Source organism: Temnothorax nylanderi, unplaced genomic scaffold, assembly GCF_030848795.1.
Source record: "Temnothorax nylanderi isolate EJ_2023f unplaced genomic scaffold, tnyl_v1.0 TNYL_tig0040_pilon, whole genome shotgun sequence".
NCBI lineage: Eukaryota > Metazoa > Arthropoda > Insecta > Hymenoptera > Formicidae > Temnothorax > Temnothorax nylanderi.
In genome coordinates, this window is record NW_027249102.1 from 1016756 (window position 1) to 1039220 (window position 22465).

Consider the following 22465-nt stretch of genomic DNA (forward strand, 5'->3'; position numbering starts at 1 on the left):
GTGTTGGATACTTTGCGCGCCCGACACTCGCTTCTTTATTCATTATTTCATTCGCGATAGCGCCATTCTCCTCCGCGTTGGTATCTTATCCCGATGCTCGCGCGCAAATTACACGCTCGGGTGTCTCTTTTATTATTCGCTTCACCATGTTTATACGCCTTATAACAATACTGTCATCGCGAAGAAGAGAAAAACGTTTCGGCATTGCACCCATTAACCACTTCGCCCTTCCGCACGCTGTACGATGTCATTAAACCGAAAAAGGGCCGTGTAAGAGCTTTGTGCAGCTTCAACTTTACATCCGTACTTACGTCACATATATATACGCGACGAGAGAAATGCTCCGATGAACCATTCTCGAGTTTTTTTCGCGTCAGCGGAGCGCGAGAGAGCCACTCGCATTTTTTAAATTGAGTCTCCTCAATTAAGATTTCGAGAAGTTTCAAGTAAAGTTTCTCTAATAAAATAACCCTTTGCAAATTAACAAATACGTTAATTTTTAATTCTATGACAATAAATTACTTTTTAATAAAAAATTAATACGCATTATATATATATATATATATATATATATATATATATTCATAAATTTTAATAATTTAATAATTATGATGCGCCTATAAATAATATATAATTCCAACGATTGCTTTCATGTCTTTTTATCTCGTGATATTATCTGTGCCATTTATATATAAAATATTGTTGTAATTTTTATAATTTACAAACTGCTACTTGCGCTAATAAATATCTGTAATTATTGATTTTATTCATAACGTAACATAGGAAAATACTATTTTTATAGCGACGCATATTTCCGTCTTTGCTCCTTTATTTGCCATAACTCAAGTCGCGGGAAGAAAAAAAATTGGCGACGAGGGAGGAAGAAGCGAAAAAGCGTTCGCGTAGGAAGGCCGTTCCTAAAGTGATTTATTTAGTTTGGAGGGCGCGAGCATGCGCGTTCTCATTCAAACTTGGCGATTTTTGCCCAGGCTAATCTGAAGAAGCACAAGCGTTTAACGTTCGCCAAGATGTTATTAATCACTCAGGTGGAAGCAAGGGCTCTGTTTAACGCCGACTTTTACACGAGCTTCCCCGTGGGCGAGAACCCAGGAAGAGATGCATCGCGTTGCGGTCGACGTTGCATTAGACTCGCTGGACTCAATCCGAATAGCGAATAATACGTTATGTAATAAATTCTATTTGAAGACTATTAGAGCGTGGCGCACACAATTTGGGGCTTCCTTCCTCCGCTCTGCGCCTCAATCTAGTACAGTAATTTAATCAACTTCCAGAAAATAGAAGCTAAATGGCGCGCTGGTGTAAATTGATAATTTTTGCATGTGTGGCGGTATTATTCTGATTAATTACAAGCCCGTAATGTGCCGTTATTAATCATTCGCCGTCGCAAAGGGAAAATAAGGCGGGGGAGGAGAGGAAGTAACATAAAATGGAAGTAAAGTGGCTGTTTAACGTCGACTTGTATACACCGACATTTTGCAGCGACTGTGAAATATCTGAGAAGTATTACAGATACTAATACTCCTGTTGCAATTACAGTAATATTATATGCAAGAATAAGAAAAATAATCGAGAATCCAATCGCAATTAAATGATTTAACATTCGTTATCAAGATAAATATTGAAGTACCTCAGATAAGCTTGCAAAAATAAGAACTCACATTTCAGTTAAATATTTCCCATAATGTCTTATAATTTACTCCTCTATTCAACGATCTTATAATTTAATAACCATAAAATTGGATTAATTCAACTTATCGTATCGTATATACATACGTTAAAGAAAGAGAATATCACATTGTGCAGCAATGAAATACCTATTAAATTGTTTTCTCCTTAAAAATCTTGAACGCCAATTACAAACGGACGGAGTAAAGTAAATAGAAACTTCACCGCAACGACAAATTGCATTTGAAATCTCACCTGACCTAGATATCGAACCTTTAAATACGAAAGCCTGAGAGCTAAAAAGGCGTAATTAGAATTCATGTAGGCGATCGTGTATGCGAAAACGTATTCTCGAATGAGAATTCACCGGAGCGCGGGCAATAAATAACTGGCATGGCGGATGAAGGGATTGATTGAAGTTAATTTAAACGTCGTCCGCCACCAGCGCGATTCGTTCCGATTGACGTGGACTCGAATGGGCAGCCTTAATTTATATGGAAAAGAACATAGGGGCGTATGCCCGATATTTTCCTCCATCCATAGGTTCTTTGCCAGATCGAGGGAGTCGGTCTTCGCTCACGAAGAATTTCCTCGAGTGAAATTTTTTCATAATTTTTTCATCTTTATAACTTATAGCTACTTTACCTCAGTAGCTTTTTTATCAATTAAAAACTAAATTATATCCAAGTAATTTCAATTAAAAACTGATAACATTTTCAATCATTCATGATACAAAATCTGCTCTGATATCTTTTTTAAGAAACGATACACTCCAAACTGATCGAAATTCATATAGAGAGCATTTGAAAAGAAGCGCCGCAATACCTCGTCGTATACACGTTTTTGCATGTAAATTCCCTCAGTAGAATTTTTTTTATATTACGAGGTACGTCTATCTCGATATTTCACCAAATCGATTTGCATCTCGTTACGTGAATATTTATTTCCGTGTTATATGTTGCATTTTTCCCCCTCTCTCTCTCGCGTTTACGAGGTGCTTTTCCTTTACCTCCCGTTTTCGCTCCATTTCGCGACGTAATACCATTTTAACACGCATCAAGCACTAAACATCAGTCATATGGAACATCTCACCGAATCAGATAACGAATAATGCATGAAGTCAAACATCCGATTTACGAAACATGTCATGTCGCATTGCTTTGATTTCATTTGTCTACATAATCGATTTACTTATATTGTCGTTTGTTGTCGATATTACACATTGCATGATAGTTTTTTTTGTAGTTTGCTATGTATGTACAAAATTAATTTACTCCGCATTTATACTATAAATGAATTTTTTTCTATTTAGAGAGAATCTCTAATAAATGAATAAATTAAGCGTTTTTTATTGTATTCTTCATGGCTTGATTCATTAAGCTACGACATCACCAATCATGTTATACAAAAGGACAACGTCACTCTATTCACACAAAGCAATAAGTGTTATTTTATTTATTATCCCTTGATCACCCGACAAAAACGGGACAATAGCCGCGATAATCATCTCCGCATAATCCAATTATTTCCCTAGAGATGGACAAGTTCTCCCATTTGTCAGTTTATCAGTCACACAGTGGACGTTATCGCCTAGCAGTGCGGTGATAAACAGCGCGATACGATTGGTAAAAGGTTTGAAGGAAATTAAGTCGAATTATCGAAGACAAACGCGTGATTTTCACGTCCGCGAACAAGCGTTAACAGGTTTCTCACCGAGACATAAAGCATATAATTCGCACAAAACGCAAATCCAAGTGTTACTATCGCAGACAATTACCATAAAGGCGTTATGTTAGTATATAATAAGCTGTGAGAACATTCCTACCTTATTGCGCAGGATATAGCCTGGCTGCTCGCTTCGTCGACGATCTCGGGGTAGAATCTCCGAACACCGCGGTGCACCGCCTGGAAACCATCCAAAAGTGGACATTAGATTTACGAATTTCATATTAAATCGTTGTACACGTATATGTAATTGGCTCTGGGGTCATATCTGAGCAGCGTTATTGTGTAAGCGCTATTGTAATATTATCATTACAACTATCAAAACGGTCAAAATGTTTGTAATTTTTTATCAAATTTATAATGATGTATTTTATGAGTTTATATGACTTTTAGTTGCAATAAATAATTAAATTGATTAATTTATTTTCCTTCTTTCCCTTTTTCTCAAAGATATATATAGTATATTTATATATAGTAAAAATAGGTATATACATTGTTAATTTTAGTCTTTTTCTGATAATCAAGCGCCTTATTAATAGATTTTATCATCTTCAATTGCGTAACTATATAGAGCTATCAAAGTTTTGCTAGGAAATATAAAAGATTTAATTTCGAAATTATTGCTTCTCGCATAAATCGTGTCAATCTCATTAAAAATAATAGTATTTCAAAGTTAGATACTGAATGATTCGTAGGTAACCACAATGGAGATACGATTTCTAAATTTTGAAATAATTAATACAGAACCGACTTCACTTATGTAGTTTCTTTATTAATAAAATGCTATTGCAGAAATTCAGTAGGATTGCTGAGATTTCGACCAACTCGATACTTACTAACAATAAGATCATGCAAGTGATCCGGAATAATATATACAGATCCGGAATATAGGATACAGAACTGTCGTTAAAAAAACGTGAGTCGCGAAGCCGAATAACTCACTTTCATGCGAACTTTCATGACGCGGCCATAATGCTAATGCGTGGACAAGAATTATTGAGGGAATTTCGCGAGAAGTTTCGCGAGACTCGCGCGCATCGGCATTCGAGAATAAGAAGCGGCCGTGCAAATACACGTAGGGGGGAAGAGGTTTTGGAGCGAGGAAAAGGATAAAAGTGGGCGGGGTACGATGGGATCCTTGAGATTCTTCAGAAATCCGCATAGCGAGGTTTTAGTGGTTGAATAATGTAACGGGCATCGGCTGAATGATTTAAAAGTAAAAGTCCTGAGCGACGTCACGGAGAAAGGAAGAGTGCGAGTGGGAGGGTGGTTCTCGGAGAAACGAAAAGTTTTATGTTATTTCATGGCGAGGGACGAGTCCGTTGGGGTACCCTGAGAGAGATTAACACGAAAAGTTCCAACGTTACCAAAACTTGCAGTTAAGTACCGGCGCGACAAATGAGTCAGTATCGTTTTTTCCCGACCCAAAACGACGAAGGGACATCTTTCTTCATCTAAAACGTATCGCTCTTATATTTATTAGAGTTCTTACAAAAGTCTTTTCTCTTATCGCCGCGTAATTTTTTAAACATTTCTTTATTTTCATCGTTATAATTTTAGCTTGTAATCATACCGTTTTATAAAAACTAAGAATATTTAAAAAAATGTATGTAAGAATATCTACGTAAGTTTTAATGTTGCATAAATATTGGGAAAGCTATTTAAACTTATATATGGATTGTTCACGCTATATTTCAAACTAAAAAATAAAAAAATCCACACATTAGATTCTTTAACAGCTTCACACACATGTTACACTTTTTAACAGCTTGCATATTATATCATCTTAATTTCGTATTACATCCTGACGCAATACATAATGCCTGGATGATCCCAGTATCACATTTCATTACGCTTCTTTTTCTCTCCAGAGACTGGACCGTTATATTTTTTCGATACTTCAGTTGAATCGTGTACGTCGCATCGTAACGATCGTATTAATCGGCATCAAAAGCGGCATCAGCACCCGGATATAACAGATTAAAAAAAAGAACGCGAGAGGTTGTCATAAGTCTGTACCACGTCAAGAACGCGTTTTCAGGTTTGAGATGGATTATCAGTGTCGCGATCGCCGGAAGTATCCTCTTATCCCACGAGTCCGTCGGTTCTGGATCGTTTCTCAGTGACGTTAATAACCCATAAATAGCGGCGTGTATATACGCTTGCTTATATCGCTATACGCCAACGTGTATACGAGTTCGCACACACGGATGTGCACGGGCAGTCGCGAGGAATTCATTTCACCGGTCGGCTCGGGGGATAAGGAACGGGGTCTTGACCTGCCCGACCGTTTCACGCCTAACACGATGCGAGAGATACTGTGTCGACCGTTGTAATAATAAGCGCGGTGATCGGGCGTGCACATGGCTCTCTCCCTCTCTCTCTCTCTCTCTCTCTCTCTCTTTCTCTCTCTCTCTCTCTCGTCGGTAGTCACGAGACCGCACCCCGACGTCGTTTGTTGGAATTATCGTGTAACACGTACGCCTTATTGATACCCGGTTATCAATCTGCGAGGCGATCCGCGAGGCTGCGTTAAGTAGGTGGGTGGTACGATCGCGCAATAAATTCAATCCGCAGATTAATGAAATCAATTATACTTCGCGCGAAAAACTATTTCACGCTTTTGCCACTGTTGCACAAGAAGTCAGCACGTATCTCTGGAATTTGAAGTGTTTCGGCATTAATACCGACAGCATCGAATTTACATTGCTCGTGATTCAGCTTAAATATGTGATACAAAAGAAAGCAAAAGGATCTCGCTAAACACGAATTACTTGACCGAAACTCTCGTGTCGCGATTTCATAAAAAGGGAGATTGACGCTTTCGCGTCGCGTTGCACATATGATCGGTGTCTAATAACAGCGTGGACAAATCGGGCCGCGAAAAAGAGCCCACACACACACACACACACACACACACACATACACACGCGCGCGCTCAAACGAATGTGCGGAGAGTTATAGTTAAGCCACGCCACATATTTCCGCGTATGCCATACCAAGCGGTGCAAAATAAAGAAAAAAAGAGGATCATTCGATTGTGTCCGGCGTGCGAGCGAAGCGTTTCGCGCGCGTGCATATACGTTCCTCACATGTGCGTACACGGTCTATATTTCGCACACTGGAAAAAAAAATATCCGATGACCGACTTTGTCCATGCGGCGGCTCGGGGGGAAAAAAAATATTGTTGGTGCGAACCGACATTAATCGAGCATACCCGATCGAAAACAAAGACTTCCGCGCCGCCACAAGTTAACGTGTGACGAGAGACTGGACTGGCGTGAACTATGAATTAATCCGCGAATAGTTGCACCGCGGTATCCCTTTTCCCGCGATTCCGCACCCCCTTTCGACACGCATTGTATTTCTGCACGTGTAAGTCGCACGTAATGAGCTCATGCTTCAATGAGCCGGCGGTTATCTCGAGCGTTTCGAGATGTTATCATTTATAAGGATAAATGGTGGAAATGGCGATGCATTTGTTCAAAGGGGATACAAATGCGCAGGGATCATTGGCTTGACAGCAAATGCATTAATTAGGCGGTCGGACTTTGTTGACTGACAAACGGAAAAATTATAATAATTGATTCCCGATCAGACCGATTGCCGCAACGAGAGAAACTAATGTGATATTTTAACCAAGGTAATGAGTTTAACGTATCAATATATCAAGCTTTAATACAGTAACACTTCTGTGACTGTAACGGAAAGTGACAACGCCAGGAAACGACGAAAAAAAAAGCTGTTATCCAATTGCGGTTTGCGCGACGGAGTCCTTTGTAGGCAGACGAGAATTATTATTCCTAAATCTATCGAGGATGCGGCATCGTCATTCATACACAGATATATATACAAAACTATTTCGAACTTTAATTCGTTTCAATCAAGCACGTGCCGGCCCGTAGTAGAGCACGCATGACTGACGGCCATAATAAAAAATTCCTATGTCGCGCGATCGACTTGCAGACATATGTATGCGACGAACGGCGCGGCGCGTCTAATCAGAGCCCCTGACGACGTGATGCGATAAAAATCTACTCGGACTCGAGGCGAAATACGTTTGTCGCCGATTGCAAGGTACAATCACGGGGCCCGATATCTTCCGTTTCATCGCGTTATTTAAATCGCGCTCCGGTTTTGCTGCAAAGCCGTTCGATTGTTCTCGCGCGGTAGGTCGAGGCATTACTAGCTATATCTACATACTTACATATACACAAATCGCATCGAGCCATCGAGCAAGGTGTTAAATAATAGGTGTCTCATTAAGATATTAAACTGTGGACAGAAATGACGGAGTAATCTTGTGATGTGCACCGAGAAAAAAAATGTTCTGCATTTTAGTAAATATTAGTTTTTATACAACTGTGACTCCATTTACTAAAATGAAGAAAAATTTCCTTTTTATTAGTATGTGTCTATTCACTGAGAAAAAAATATATTAATAAAAAGGAAAATTTTCTTTATTTTAATAAATGAAGTCAATGCAGTTGTATACAAACTAATATTTATTAAAATGCAGAACATTTTTTTCTCAGTGCGTGTGAATTTTGCAATAACATAACATTAAAATATCGTTCTAGACTTTTTATAATATTTATAACCGTGATATTTTAGTATTAAAATGTTATTATAATTGTGATATAAATCCACAATAATCATCTTGTTAATATTACTATAATATAATATATCAAATTTAATATATTTAATTAATTATATATATTATGTTTAATTATGCATTACTTATAGAGTCATTATTTCGCTAATGTCTCGTACGACGTAACATGAACTTATTGCCAACAAATAATACAAATTATACGTTCGATGGTTCGATCAAACTATGAAATATCACATTTAGGATACTCATGATCGAAACTGTATTATAATCTGCATTGCTATTCGCACGAGCAAATAAATTTTAATCGTAAAGGAATCACGCGCGGCAGAGAGAGAAAGAGAGAGAGAGAGGAGAGCCCGTTTTCTATGCAAACAATTTTCCGGCGAATCAAATTAATACTCATACGCGCGGAACTCCCGCGACGCGCATAAATATCGATTAAATGTCTATTATTCCTTTTTTTTTCTACACCATTCAGTGAGTTACGAGCACGCGAACGCGAGCACGGGTCGGTCTACATATTAGGCAACTGCAACGGGGAATAAATTACGATCGGCCAGTGCACACACTTGACACGGCGATCCGTCGAGAAAGTCTCGGGTCCAGCGTGTCGGATGGCGTGCACACGCTAACGCGCGAAGCTCGCATCGCCGGAGATAAAGTAATCTCCATTGTCTAAAGCGACAATGAATGATTCGTAGGTAGACCGTAACCCCCTCTTTTGTCTCTTCTCGCGGCTACGAGATTTAACGGGGAAAGTCCGTGCGTTCTCTAGTCGTCTTCTCGGAGATTCTAGAGAGAGACGCAGATGCAGAATAGACGCAACATCGAGCGAGCAAGAGCGAGAGAAGATACGCGGCGCGGCGATTCGTGCTCATTCGTCCGCGTTGCATTTTCATTAATCATTTCGATACCTCGAAATTAGAACAGAGCATGATTTAACGAGGTAGAAAGATCAGTGTTCTCTGTCCAATCTATATAAGGTGCATCAAAATTAGTGGCACATACATATTAGATATTAGATATTAGAAATAACAGATGTTGGAGAGAAGCTGTTCCAAAAGAAAATGTCAATTGCATTAATAACGAGCTACTGCAATAATTTTTAAACGAAATTAAAATTAATGAGTGCAGTCAGCTCAATTTGCGTAATTAAATTTTAATTTTTATAGGTCATACGCGACGTTCTAAATACATATATTAATAAAAGTGCAAAATTGAATTACGTGTCTCAAGAAAATTCTAAATATGTAAATGCGTGATATACGATGAAAAATGTTATCAATTACTGTTCGTTGATTATTTATCACTTTCGATTAAAGGAATGTTGTCTCTGCAAGTATATACATTATATATGCACATACATTTCAACATTCTGTATATTTCAGCACGCTTTAATCACAAAGTTAATAAACGGTTATTCAGCTAATTATAGCGTCAAGTCACGGAATTATTACTATTATATTCCATAAATTGATTATTATTTTTCGTTTGCGTTTCGAGGGGAAAACGGGACATTCGACGGCGGAATAAATGTCAACTTTCTAATTATCGTACGGACATCTCTCCGCCAATCCGAGATCACGTGCAAACGTGGCGCATATTTAAATGCGTTTTCCCAGACACTCCTTTCCGACCTGACCAAGATCTGATAGCGGCTGACTACAATCGAAATTTTCTCCGATCGTCGGCATTGCTCACCATTAAAACATATAGGCGCGCGTGCATGCCGCCTGTCGATGTATGCCGAGCGGATTAAAATGAACATACAGGTAACGTCAAAGCCGCGTGTAATTCTCAAGGCGCCCACGCCGCATCGCCGGGCAATAATTTAAGAAACTATCAGAAATAATAGTTAAAATATTTATCGAATAAATTTACATCTAAATAGTCATTTTGTGTCATGATTATGCAAATGTAGATGCAAAAAAATATGTATTATATATCTCTATTTAATATATCTCGAATTTTATTAATGTTCTTTTATCTACCTGGTGTTTGGTATTCCTAACTTCTCTTTATTTATTTAAACAATTAATATTTTAATCATAAACAATTCAAGATATATTTTAAATTAATTAATAATTCGAGAAATGTTTCTAATACCATAGTAATTAGGGTTACGTTGAATATTCACAATTATTCGAATCTTTATCATCTTACTAAAGAATGCTTTTATTCAAGACACGTCGACATTGTGGGAAATACTCACACGGTGCAATTTACTCCCCTTGTCCGATAAATAACAAAAGTAGCATTCACGTTTCCTTTAATACGTGTATGCTGATGCCTGATTGGAATCGGATCTGAGAGATGTTGGCCGTATCGGTGATAGCTTAGATACGATCCTGACTGAGACACGGGATACAGCGGAGCCCGTGGCAGCCTCGCGGGGTCAGGATTACGACACATTGGATCAACCGCATGCCTTTTGAGCGTGCTCTAAGGCTCATTCATCTTGAGAGGCCGGGGTCTCCTGCCTCTCCAATCTCCGCGTGATTATGTATTACATTAATATGTAAGTCGACCTACCCACGTACGGATATTATATCCATCCCAGAGCCCGGCTCGTTCGTTTGTGATACGCGTTTCCATGTAGGCTTGGGAGATTGGAGGGAGATGTGCTTCGAGTAATAGGGAGACTAGAAGCGAGCCTATTATCTCAAAAAGGAAGCATACCGAACGTAAGGAGGAAACGTGCGATAAAAGGAAACAAATGTATGTCTCGAACAAGTAATCTCCCGAGATCAATTTTTATCCTTAATTTGCAAATATATATATGAAAGATGGTATGTATGTAATCATTAATGCAGCTTGTTAATAATATTCGGCGTTATAGATTTATGTGTAATTGAAAATACGAGAAGTTTACAGATTTATAATTTGCATACGTAAATATTCCATTTCCGTATAAAATATGCGAATATTTCTAGTTGAAGATTGGAGGAGAAATAATAACCAGACCAGAGGTGAATTCATTATCTCGGGAAAAAAGCATAATGATAGTAAGACGCATAAGCAATGAAAGCGCAAATAATATTAGAAGAATATTAATAAAATTTAATATTAAATATAAAATATATCACTAACTATTAATATAAAAATATATACAAAATATTATTACATTACATATAATATTAATATCTATTAATACAATAATAAGTACAAATTCTTTTATTATATTTATACGCTATTTTAATAATATTCAATATTGTATGCATCTCTTTCCAAGATGGTTCAATATCATATTCATTTCACAATTTACATGCAAAAACAGTTTGTGGAGTTTCAAGTTATCCGCACAAATATTTTTAATAACAAAAACACGCGTCGGAAATATATTAAATACACGTTATCCGCGAATCCCGGATAAAGATAATTTTCATAGAATCGTTATATGAAATAGTCATTACACGTTCCGTTTTAATTTTAAAGGCTCTAAGAGACAAACATATCTTTGATATCGAAATGCATGTCAAAGCAAGAGGCGTACAAAAATCGCGAGAGAGTGGCCTACAGCAGGCAGCGGCAATGTACTTCGTTGCTTTTGTCATCATTGAATATTTTGAAGCACAGAAAGCGTTTCATCTCAAAATATGATGCATTAATATGTAAATGGATATGCCCACATACATACATCATAACCATTCGAGATGGAAGCCCTCCGTTCGCGATGCGTGTTTCCACTGGAGGATTCAAAAATGGACGGAAGATGTAGCGTTAAAGCGAGCGCGAGATACGCGTGTCGATTGCGCCCGCGCCGCGTTGCATCTCGTGCAACGACCTTACATCTCATGCGTAATATACCGCAGATGATTTCGAACCAACGTTTGTCTACCTATTACCCGTTCCTTTCGAAAGAGATTCTATTCGGAATTATGTTTCAGGAAATTTGGCAGAAAATTTGTGAAAAATCTCACACGCATGTATTTCGCGATGTTATTAATTTTAATTAATTTTATCTAATCGCAAACGCCTTAACATGTACTTGAAAAAAAAATAAAGTTCTTTTTGTTATAGTGGACGTCACTTACGTGCAGAAGATATAAAAAAACCATTCCTCGACTAATTTGGATTTGTAAGTCAAGTGTACTCATAAAAAATAGATGCGCATTTATCAAATAACGCAGAATAAAATAATCATAAATCGCTTGTCAAATTACGTGACCTAGGAAGTAACTGTCACGTCTCGTTTCTCAATGCCGTTTTAGCCGTCGCGGTGACGAGCCGTCAGTTGCATTCATCCAGAGCTTAAAAATTAATTTCGTTTACCTATTTATGAATATTTTTACCCGACATCCGCGTATTATTCCCTGCAAGTTTAGCACGGCGCTTTTCGCTTCTCGCACGAGCTTCCGTGCGCACCATAAATACCGCACGGAATTGAAACGTATGATGTATGGCGCGATATACATAAATATCAGTAGTAAAGCAACAATAAACCAGAGCAGAAATCAACGTGACTATAACTCACGTTTACCCGGACTAACAAATGCTTTTCTGCTAGCCAGCGTATAAATAATTACGGGCCAACGGGCGATCATTAGCGGGACTTAATATCGCGCAAAGCAGCACATAGTTATTGGCTTTCCTATATGGCGTTCCTTTCATCCCGCGATTATCCAATTCCTCGTGAGTGCGTATTAACGCTTCCAGTCTTTCTTGGAAGTCAGAAAGAAAAAGGAAAGTAATCGGCCACTCCGCCAGAAATTACGAACAGGTGCAAAAAAGCGGCATTTGCAAATTTCAGGTCCTGTCGGGCCAACGTTGCGTAATATCTGCGAATTGTTGCGTGAATGCATTGCGTATGTGCTTTCACATCGAAAATCGGAGTATTAATATAAAAAAAAAATTGACGTTTCACATTTCTCCGACGACAATAAATCAACGTAACTATTATCCTCGCGTATAATTTTCCTGTTAATTACGAGTGACTCTGTAATTGGATGCAGTTATGCAAGAAGAAAGCCATTCCAGCGTTTTGTCTTCCGGCTAAAATCATTTCAGGAGATATTGCGCGTGTACTTAGCTACATCCAAGAGAAATCCACAAACGCAAAAAAGCAACAATCATTCTTTTTTTTCCTGCATAACTCTCGAGTTGAATTCTTCATCAGCATATGCTCATGTAATTTCCAATTTCCTTGCCAAATATAAACGATTCCATAAATATCTTATGCAAGAAAGCTGCAGCAATGCGTAATGCCCCGCAATGCACCACTGCGCGAGAAAGAATTCGCTCTATTCATTCTATTCTATTCAATATAAAATTATGTTTTCCAAATATAAAGCCTAAAGCCATCCCGGGATAAAATGCGCGCGTTTAGCTAAAACGACGTCGGAAAGCTTCAACGATTTGTCACAATTGACGCGTGCACAAGTATAGACGCGCAATGTTGCATCGCAAAAGGTATAAAAACGCGTATTATACGTTCTCGCTCGTCGAAATTCAACATGCCGCTCGATCTCGCGTCCGAGATGATATCAGCTCTAAGTAATGAATCGCAGAAACGCGACGGCCCTTCTTTTTTTTTTCGCGAGCGTTACAAGCTCGAGAGCAAGTGCAGCTGGTTGCGGCGGGTCCGTCCCGCGGTGAGTCGATCGGGCGAAGGGGGGAGGCAGCGAGGCGGGTATGCAACCTGGACCAGCGGGAGACAATCGGAATCGACTCATATCGAAGCTTATCTACTTAATCTAGCTGCGTGCGATATACTACGCCTATAAATACGATCGGCAGCCCCCGGGGCAGACAGGTATCGCATATACGAGAGTCGAGAGCGCGGCGTATGCAACATTACGCAGCGCGCAGCGCCTACTCATAGGCGAGATCGGCTTTTGTGCCCGAGCAGAAATCACATACGTCGTACGCTAAGACTGAGAAATAGCCTTTTAGAATTTCCTCCGGAGAAAAAGAAGCGTGGCCGCGTTTCGTGCCGTTCGAATAGTTTGCGGCACGGCAAGAACGCGCAAGCCTTTGATATTCGACGAGCAAACGAACGGGCTCGAAATCTAATTTGTTTACTGTCGTCAACCCGGCAGAAACGAACTTTCTGGGATAGTATCAAAAGAGAGAGAGAGAGAGAGAGAGAGAGAGAGAGAGAGAGAGAGAGAAATTACTTCATTCCTGAATACGTTTGGTAGAATATGTTCAACATACGAATACACACGCATTTTATAATCCTACTAGTCGATGGTTATTAAACTTCAACTCACTGGAACACATAAAAGCAAAAGTAAGCTCGGTTCTAGTTTGCATCGGTATAGTTGGGTAACTATGTCTATTTGAAATTCTACACTTTCGAAGTCGTGCCGTGCAATTTATTCTTGCATAATAATACATCCAAATAAAGAGAAAACTCGGTGAGTTTAAAAAAAAAGACGATCTCCCGAACGTATTCCGGGATTAAAAATTCACGAAATAAATTCGCGGATTGCGCAGAAATGGAATCCGCGAGCTCCGGATAACCGTGCGTTCTCCGCCCAATAAATTCAGCGTCCCGCTCTTTATTTTGATGTGATTAATGATATCGTCGCTTATGGACAAAATAAATGTAAAAGAAGCGCTTCTTTCCCGTATCTTTCTAAAGTGAAAAAAAAAATGTTATTTAATAAAGTTTCACCCGAGATTTTCTTGCCATCTCACAGTTCTCTCTCTCTCTCTCTCTCTCTCTCTCTCTCTCTCTCTCTCTCTCTCTCTCTCTCTCTCTCTCTCTCTCGTGCCGGCCACCTTCAATTTAATCCGACAAAGAATACTCGAAATGAAATTGCGAAAGTGAAGTTAGGAAGTTTCGGAGTAACCGCGGACCGCGCTGTAAATCAGCGGCTTCCTCGGTGTCATTACATGATGTACATTACATAGCCCGGCGACATCCTCACACTCGTATATAGCCCGCACACTCCGCGTACGCTCGCACACGTGCGCAAAAGCCTTACATCGACTCCCACGTGCGGCTCATTCGCTTTCTAGCGCTTCCTTTTGTACCGCGAACGACCTTTAAATGCTCGCTTTGCCGGGCTCGTTTTATGCCTCGTCTTCATTGTCCGGAGAACGCACGATTTGAGCCACGATTCTCGCGCCCGGCGACGAGTAATTGACGGGAGATGTCAACAGATTGACTTGTAAGACGCAATGTTTCCCATAACCAAGTTGACGAGAAATCTTACGTTCCCGGTAGGAAACTTGAAGAAACTCGCTAAATTTGTCCGGATTTCTCTACGAAGTATCGCAGAATGAAGAAAAGTAAGAATTTTGAAGTGTTAAAAAATATAAGAGTTCTAAACTGGATTAAAAACTTAACGTGTGTGCAGAGAGAAAAAGAAACAAACCTAGAGTAAGTGTCGCTATGTAAGTAGAGATTACCTTCACTTCTTTTTTGGTAGTTAACCAACATTTCAACATGTCTAAGTAAACTTTATTATAATTTGACGGGTTTTGATATTCAAAGCAAGAAGATTATAGATGCTGCAAAATCCTAAAGTTTCATAATTTGAAAGTTACAAACTTAAAGTTCGAAGCTCCTTTGAGAGGTGTTCACTCCCCTTTTTGTCTCTCTCCGCGCCGTGTCTAAACTGTTTAAACCCCATTAAGAAGGAAGAAACTACACTTCGATTTCGTGTAATACCGTATTCTGACACGTTAACTAAGTAGTTTATATAATAAAAGCATCCGCGGTAGCTTTAGGGATTACACACTCCTAGATTACACGGAGATCCCATAATCGTAAGTTTATATAAGACCTTTCCTTATATACGTGCGCCGCGCGCCAATATTCCCAGTTAGCAGCGATCGGCATTTTCCAGCCTCGATTCGTTCGAACGACCGGTGTGCCGCCGCGTTGTGTAACAGGTACGTGTAGCAGCGTATGCATACGTATACCGACGTAATTACCGCGTACGCGCTCTCATAGAAACGCGCATATACCATGCCTAATCCAATTAAATGGGCAATCAGATGTCCGATATCGAGCGGTTAATTAACTGCGCATTCTTATGCATGTACTCGGGCAATCTCGTTAAATCATATATATATCATATACGTATTTAATATACATATGTACGTATGTATGTATGTGGGCCTACTTATTGCACAGGGTCCCGACGGAGAAGAGAGAAAGAGACGTCGCGTCGAATCGGTTTTCAAAGTAAGCTCATAAATATGCGACTTGTTATTCCGCCGCGCCGTCGCTTTTTCCTCCGGCATAATCGTTCCTCTCTCGCGGCGCGGCGATTGAAAATTCAACCGGCTCATCCGAGGACTCCGGCCGGCGCATCGATAAGGGTGTTTATATTAAACTGATGTTTCACGCGAGAGAGGCGTCCCCGCGCGTCGGGGCGGACACCGTACACGCACGCGAAGAACACGTCGACAATGTTTTCGCGCGCAGATTTTGACGAGTGATGGACGTCCCGGACACAGATGACGGACATGAGCGACGTACGAGAATTCTTTCGTCAAAAAATGTGGGACATCAACGGCAAGGAATTTTTATGCTTCTTAAAATCCGCGATAACCGACAATTGGTCCTCTTTCATTTATTTATCTTCGTTGTTTTATTTGCATGTAAGATTTCGATAAAGAAATTCTCTCGGCAATACGAAATTTTACGAACGCATGTGTAACGCACACAATGCATTTGTAATGTTTATCATTCATTTTCTGAGTTCTCTCTCTCTCTCTCTCTCTCTCTCTCTCTCTCTCTCTCTCTCTCTCTCTCTCTCTCTCTCTCTCTCTCTCCCCTTCTCTTCTCATGAAAAAGGTATTAACTGCCTATTTTCTCTCATTTTCGTAATCGCTTTATTTTAATTTCTCGGATCAATTGGAAAGCAATTGCAATTTAACGGCGATAGGTTTGCATCTCGCTACGACGAGCAATCTCGGGTATACTTGAGAAGCCAGATTCGACCGCGCTTATAGTTAAGTTCTCGACGCCGCTCGCACCTCGCTCGTAATCCGACTGCAATTTCCAAGTGCATAACACGCGCGCGGTGCATGCAGCCGCACGGCCACCGTGGAGGAAATCGGGTCACGCCCGTTTTACGGGCAAAAACCAAGCGCGAGCGATCGAATCGATCATTCGGCCGGCGAATGCGCGATCATCGAAAAGATCTACGCGCGATCATCCGCGCGCGGGGAAATCACGTTCAGCCGAACTAATTATCCGTCCGCGTGCGGAATAGAAGCGTCGGTGCGCGGTTACACGTATGTGACTTAACGTTGGGATAACGTACGTGCAATTCAGAATGAGGACGAGACCGGGCCGCGCAAAGTTCATGTGAAAGGGGAACCAATGAGCATGAAACATGAAACAAATATATATATATATATATACCGGAACGTGTGGATACGCATGGATCTTTCCATACGATACGTGATATATCCACCCACACTCGCGCGCGTGCCTGAGCACACGCGGCTTCAGAATTCTCGCGTTAAATACAACAAGGATAATCTTTCTTTGCATTTCCCGACTCTTTCTCTATGTGCAATGGTTCCCAAAGAAATGGCGTCAATTAAAATATTTTAATAATAAAATATAGTAATCTGTTAAAGAGAGATAGATACACATATATTAAATCTGCAGCATCTATTTGTATTTTTTACGTTACTTTATCCGAATGGTAGACTCTTTGAAAAATTTGAAGCTGATTTTCTTCTAATAAAGATTGAGATCTAAAAGAGAGATATGCTCTGCATGTATTTGAAAAAACGAGTTTATTATTTTATATCTTATGTTTCGATAAAAAAAAATGATAGTGCATCAAGTGATTAAAATTCTGCAGTATCTGTAAATGTCACATGTATAGTCAGCCTGAATAAAAAATTCCCATTGAAAATATGCGATGTCAAGAATCGTAGGAGATCCTGTTTTTTCAAAGTGCTGTAATTTCGACAAAATAAAAATCCAATCGTCGAGAAAGCCTTTAGATTCGCGTAATTCAATAACGTCGATATTTTCTCACGTCCTTCGAAAAATAAAGAGAAATTCATTTTATGAGAGTCCGACCTTAGCAATCATTATTATCCTCGTGATCCCTCCTCCGACACGTATCCTCGTCCACTTTCCTTTCCTTGCACCCGTTAAAAATCGCGCGCGTGTTTTAAGCGCTATCTCACCTTACGCGCTCCACCGCAAGGTTGCATTCCCATTAAGCATCCATCCCGCCGTAAAGGTCCCGGATTTAATTGCGTGATCGACAAATTGCCCTATTAAAGACAGCAGACTCAAAAATAGTCACAGAGCGGCCGGCTCGCGGTATGTTATTTGAATCTTGAGCAACAGAAAGAGCGGTATAATTCACGTTTACCATATTTATAAATTTTTTTTTACTCCTTTCTCGGTTAACGCATTCTGTAAGGATAGCATTCGATCTATATTCAGTCTAGTACTAAATTAAATTAGACTATGCTTTAAACGGACGGATAATGATCAGTTAGAAAGGTAAACGGTGGGTTCATGTTTCACTTGTCGCATAGCGAAGCACGCTATTTACTATATAGAAAAAAGAAATTATAGCTCGCACTTTTTCGCGGCGGTTTACCATTGCGCGATGGAAAAAACCAATTTTCCTGGTGACATGCGAGAATAAAAAAATAGCGTACAAACGTGTCATTTCCTGAAACCGGACGGATGGATGTGTCACAGAGAAAGAGAACAAACATGCGCCGATTGGACACTTTGGCTAATGCGCCCGACTAATTCGTCCTTCTTTTTTTAAACACGTCAACCGACCGATGAATCACAACCGTCGTCGCTGACCTAATGTAATTAAACGGCAAATGCCAAGCGAGACGTCTCCGAGCTTGCGCAATCGTGTACGTAAACTCGCACGTCAGCTTCAAAGTGCGGACCGATGAAAACTAAATTTTTCCCCAGCAACGAAAAGCTATTTCTACGGCCGCCGCGGATTTTTCGCGGTTACCAAACTCGTTCGATAGCGGGGAGGCTGCAATTCCGTCCGCCCCCGAATCGCGTGCGATGCTTATCAAATTTTATCGACTACATTCTGTAACGGTGGAAAAGTGTCCTCGTGCGATTTTTATTCCTTTTATTTTGTTTCGGTTTTGTGGAAAATAGAGAGATTGTATATTGCATTTTTTAAAATCATTATCGCTGTCAATACAAGTGCTGTTATATCGACTCATAATCGTTATATTGCAATCAGATCATGTTGCAGCTATTTATAGAAAAATATAATTTAAACCATGATATTGAATATTCTTCACACCATATAAAAAATAATAAAGAGAATAAGCAAAATACATATAATGATAAATAATATTTTAAATTAATAAAAAATGAATGTAGCAGATAGGACTTTTCTTCCTCCAGCTGGACAAAAATTTCTAACGAAAAGAAAGCTTGAAGAGCAAGCGAGATGTCTCGAAGGACGGAAGAAAGAGTGACAGGAATGGCGAAGTAAAGATGTTTGTTGGATGGAGAGACGAATAAAGAATGAAAGGACGAAGGAAACGAGAAAGAAAACAAGGGGACGTAGAAGCACAGGGGAAGGGGCGGAGGTTCGCGGAGGGCTTCGGCATAGGCATGCACGATGCACGTAGCGAGATAACTGGTTTCGCGGAGCCTGCTATCATGGCACTCTAATTACCAGCCATTACACCCGGCGAGCCCCTCTGAATTGTTGCGTTCTCTACCTACACTCGTACTAACCGCTCGACCACCGAGACCGGCGTGCCCCGACCACAGCTTTAAATGCGGAATTAATATACCGGCCGGCACTCATTTTGCACGCCGGCGTTGTTGTTATGCGCGGTTTCCCTCCCCCCCCCCCCTCGTCGTCTTTCCCGATGACGTTCGACATGGTGCGTATGTGTGTACCAGCAGAAACTAGATATAGACCGTAAAATAAAGATTGAATAAAAAGTGAGCACACGACCGCTCAATATTAAATTCTAGGGCAACACATTTATTTATCCGTCGCGACGACGCGACGATGGTAAAAAGAAAAATTTAAAGCTGAGTAGAAAAATTTAGATATCACGATAGTCAAATGCATGATAAATAATACGGTAATTTAGATAATCTCAACTATAATTACTAGTTAAATTCTGGAACTTTTTAATTATATAAGAATGTGTAAATTGCAATAAATATGTTTAAATCATAGATATATCTATAATCATAAATTCTCTAACAGGTGAAAAAACGCAATATCTTCTTTTATTTAAGAAGAAATTCACCGGCAATCACATAAATTTCATAACGGTATTTCAATTTCAACTTTATTTTATCTCCCTACTTTATAATGCATTGCGAGCTCGTTGCGAAAATTCTCCATTCCCGTTCTCGTTTAATACGACAATTCTCGTAGCTCGTTAGCAATGTTAAGAATTAACTCCCTCACTTATTTATTTATGCACGGACCTTAATTAACATCACCCATCCTCGCTTTTAATTAACATCTATTTATTCCTACGGGATGCATGTTTAATTCCTAAAGACGATTACAGCCGCGGACTCCTGACACTGTCAGGAGTCATAAATATCGGTGACGATTTATATAACAGTTTCCGGTTTAAACAATAAAACGCTTAGCAGCACGTGCGGCGGTTTTTCGTTAATTTTAGTATGACATAACAATCGTACGCTGAACAGAAAGTTGTGAAAAATATAGGATATAATCTGCTATATAATTGCAATATCTAGACCAGTATCGTCGTATGGCCATCGTCATACGTATGGACTCAATTAAAAACTAAACATTTTGCACATATATACGAAAAAAGTTCCACTTTAGTGTACAAAATACCTTTACCGAACTAAAGTCGTTAGAAAAATCTAATCATATATAATACTTCAGTTTTTCTTAATATAAATATCCTTAATATAAACAATTACAATTTTTTCATTTCGCATTAATATAAATATCTTTTTATGATTAAAAAATAAGATAAAAGAAAGTTTGTCATATAGCTCCATTCATAAATCTACGAGATGTGTCTTGTTAGTTTGAGCCGAGAACCAAGATCACTTTGAAAAATTGCAGTATTAAAGCGGACTTTCGTGCTCTTATCTAAGTTATTGTTTAAGTCCAGCTGGAAGAGACAACAGAGCATACAAGGTGTCTCAGATTCCTCGTACTTTCTTTCATTTATATAGTTTCTTTGCTTGATTTAAGTTGATCTGAATAATAAAGTATTAATAATTTTTACATGTATTATAAAAATTGAAAAATAATAAACATTTTCAGAACTTTCAGAACTCGTGCGAGGCAATTGAATATTAATATAACAAATTCAAATTAACACAACAGAATTTCATTCTTTATTTAATGTTAAAAATAAATTTTAATATAATAGTATTCTGATTTGGCGGTTACCAATTCAAAGTTGAATGTTAAATGTAAAATAATGTGTAAACACAATATACCAATATATTAATATAAAGAATATCAATTAAAATTTAATGAAAAATAAAGTTGACTTTACATTAATTAAAATGTTTTTGTAAGCGAAAAAAGAATCTGGTACATGCACACAACCGTATCTATATTTAGTACACATGAACAACCGTATCTATATCTACATAAATTCAGAAGGTCCAAAAAGCCTTTTGGTAAAACGACGCCATATTCCCGTCACGGAGAACCATTTCACGGCTTATCAATGGCTTATGATGTGCATTAAAGGAACTGAAAATGTCGAAGATTATCAACGATCCCCTTTCACCATCCATTAACCAAATAGCGCACATGAATTTTACGCGTGTCTTCCTTGAGAAACGTTTCTTGATCGTCGTGGACGTATCAGAAAGGATAACACAAGGCGCCCGAGAGTCGACCGATGATCGTAATTTTTAACTTTGTATTGCTCCGATAAAACCTGATTCGCGCGACACCGTTAACCAGTCGGACGCAAATATCTCAGAAATGCACAAAAGTGATTTCTCCCGTGACTGCGGGCAATACTCTTAACATTAAGAAGAAACGAAGGATTTCGTGGAACCATTATGCAAAAATGACATATCAGATTAAAATGTGAAGCAGCCAATTAAAACTGCTAAACTCATTTCACTGTCGAGATACTTTGTATTGAGAAAAAAAAATTCATTTTTAAATGGAAAAAAATCTTTGTCTGTCTATCAAACTTTTTTATTTTAACATTCACGTTTCTATAATCTGTTATTACATATATAAATTTGAAAAGAGTTGTTAGACCTGACCTCGTCACCTTATGTCAAAATCTGAGTGATAACAAGACAGTTGCTCCTCTTAAGGATTCACCGCTCGACGCCGATGCCTCGCGGCATTCATGTAAATAGTTGCAAAATCATCGATAAATGATTTAACGGAACGAGAGAACGATTCGGCCGACGTGATTGCGCAACGCGCGACTACCACGAGATAAGCATCGAGCGAGCCTGTGTATGCACGGAGTCGCATCTCCCCGAGAGGCCTCGTCCGCGGCTCTCACGACTTCTCG

At 39.2% G+C, this 22465-nt stretch overlaps 1 pseudogene; it reads left to right on the plus strand.

Moving 5' to 3' along the window:
• Positions 1-1178, plus strand: part of LOC139771491 (insulin-degrading enzyme-like) — a 42881-nt pseudogene extending 41703 nt beyond the window's left edge.
• Positions 1179-22465: the final 21287 nt, after the last annotated feature.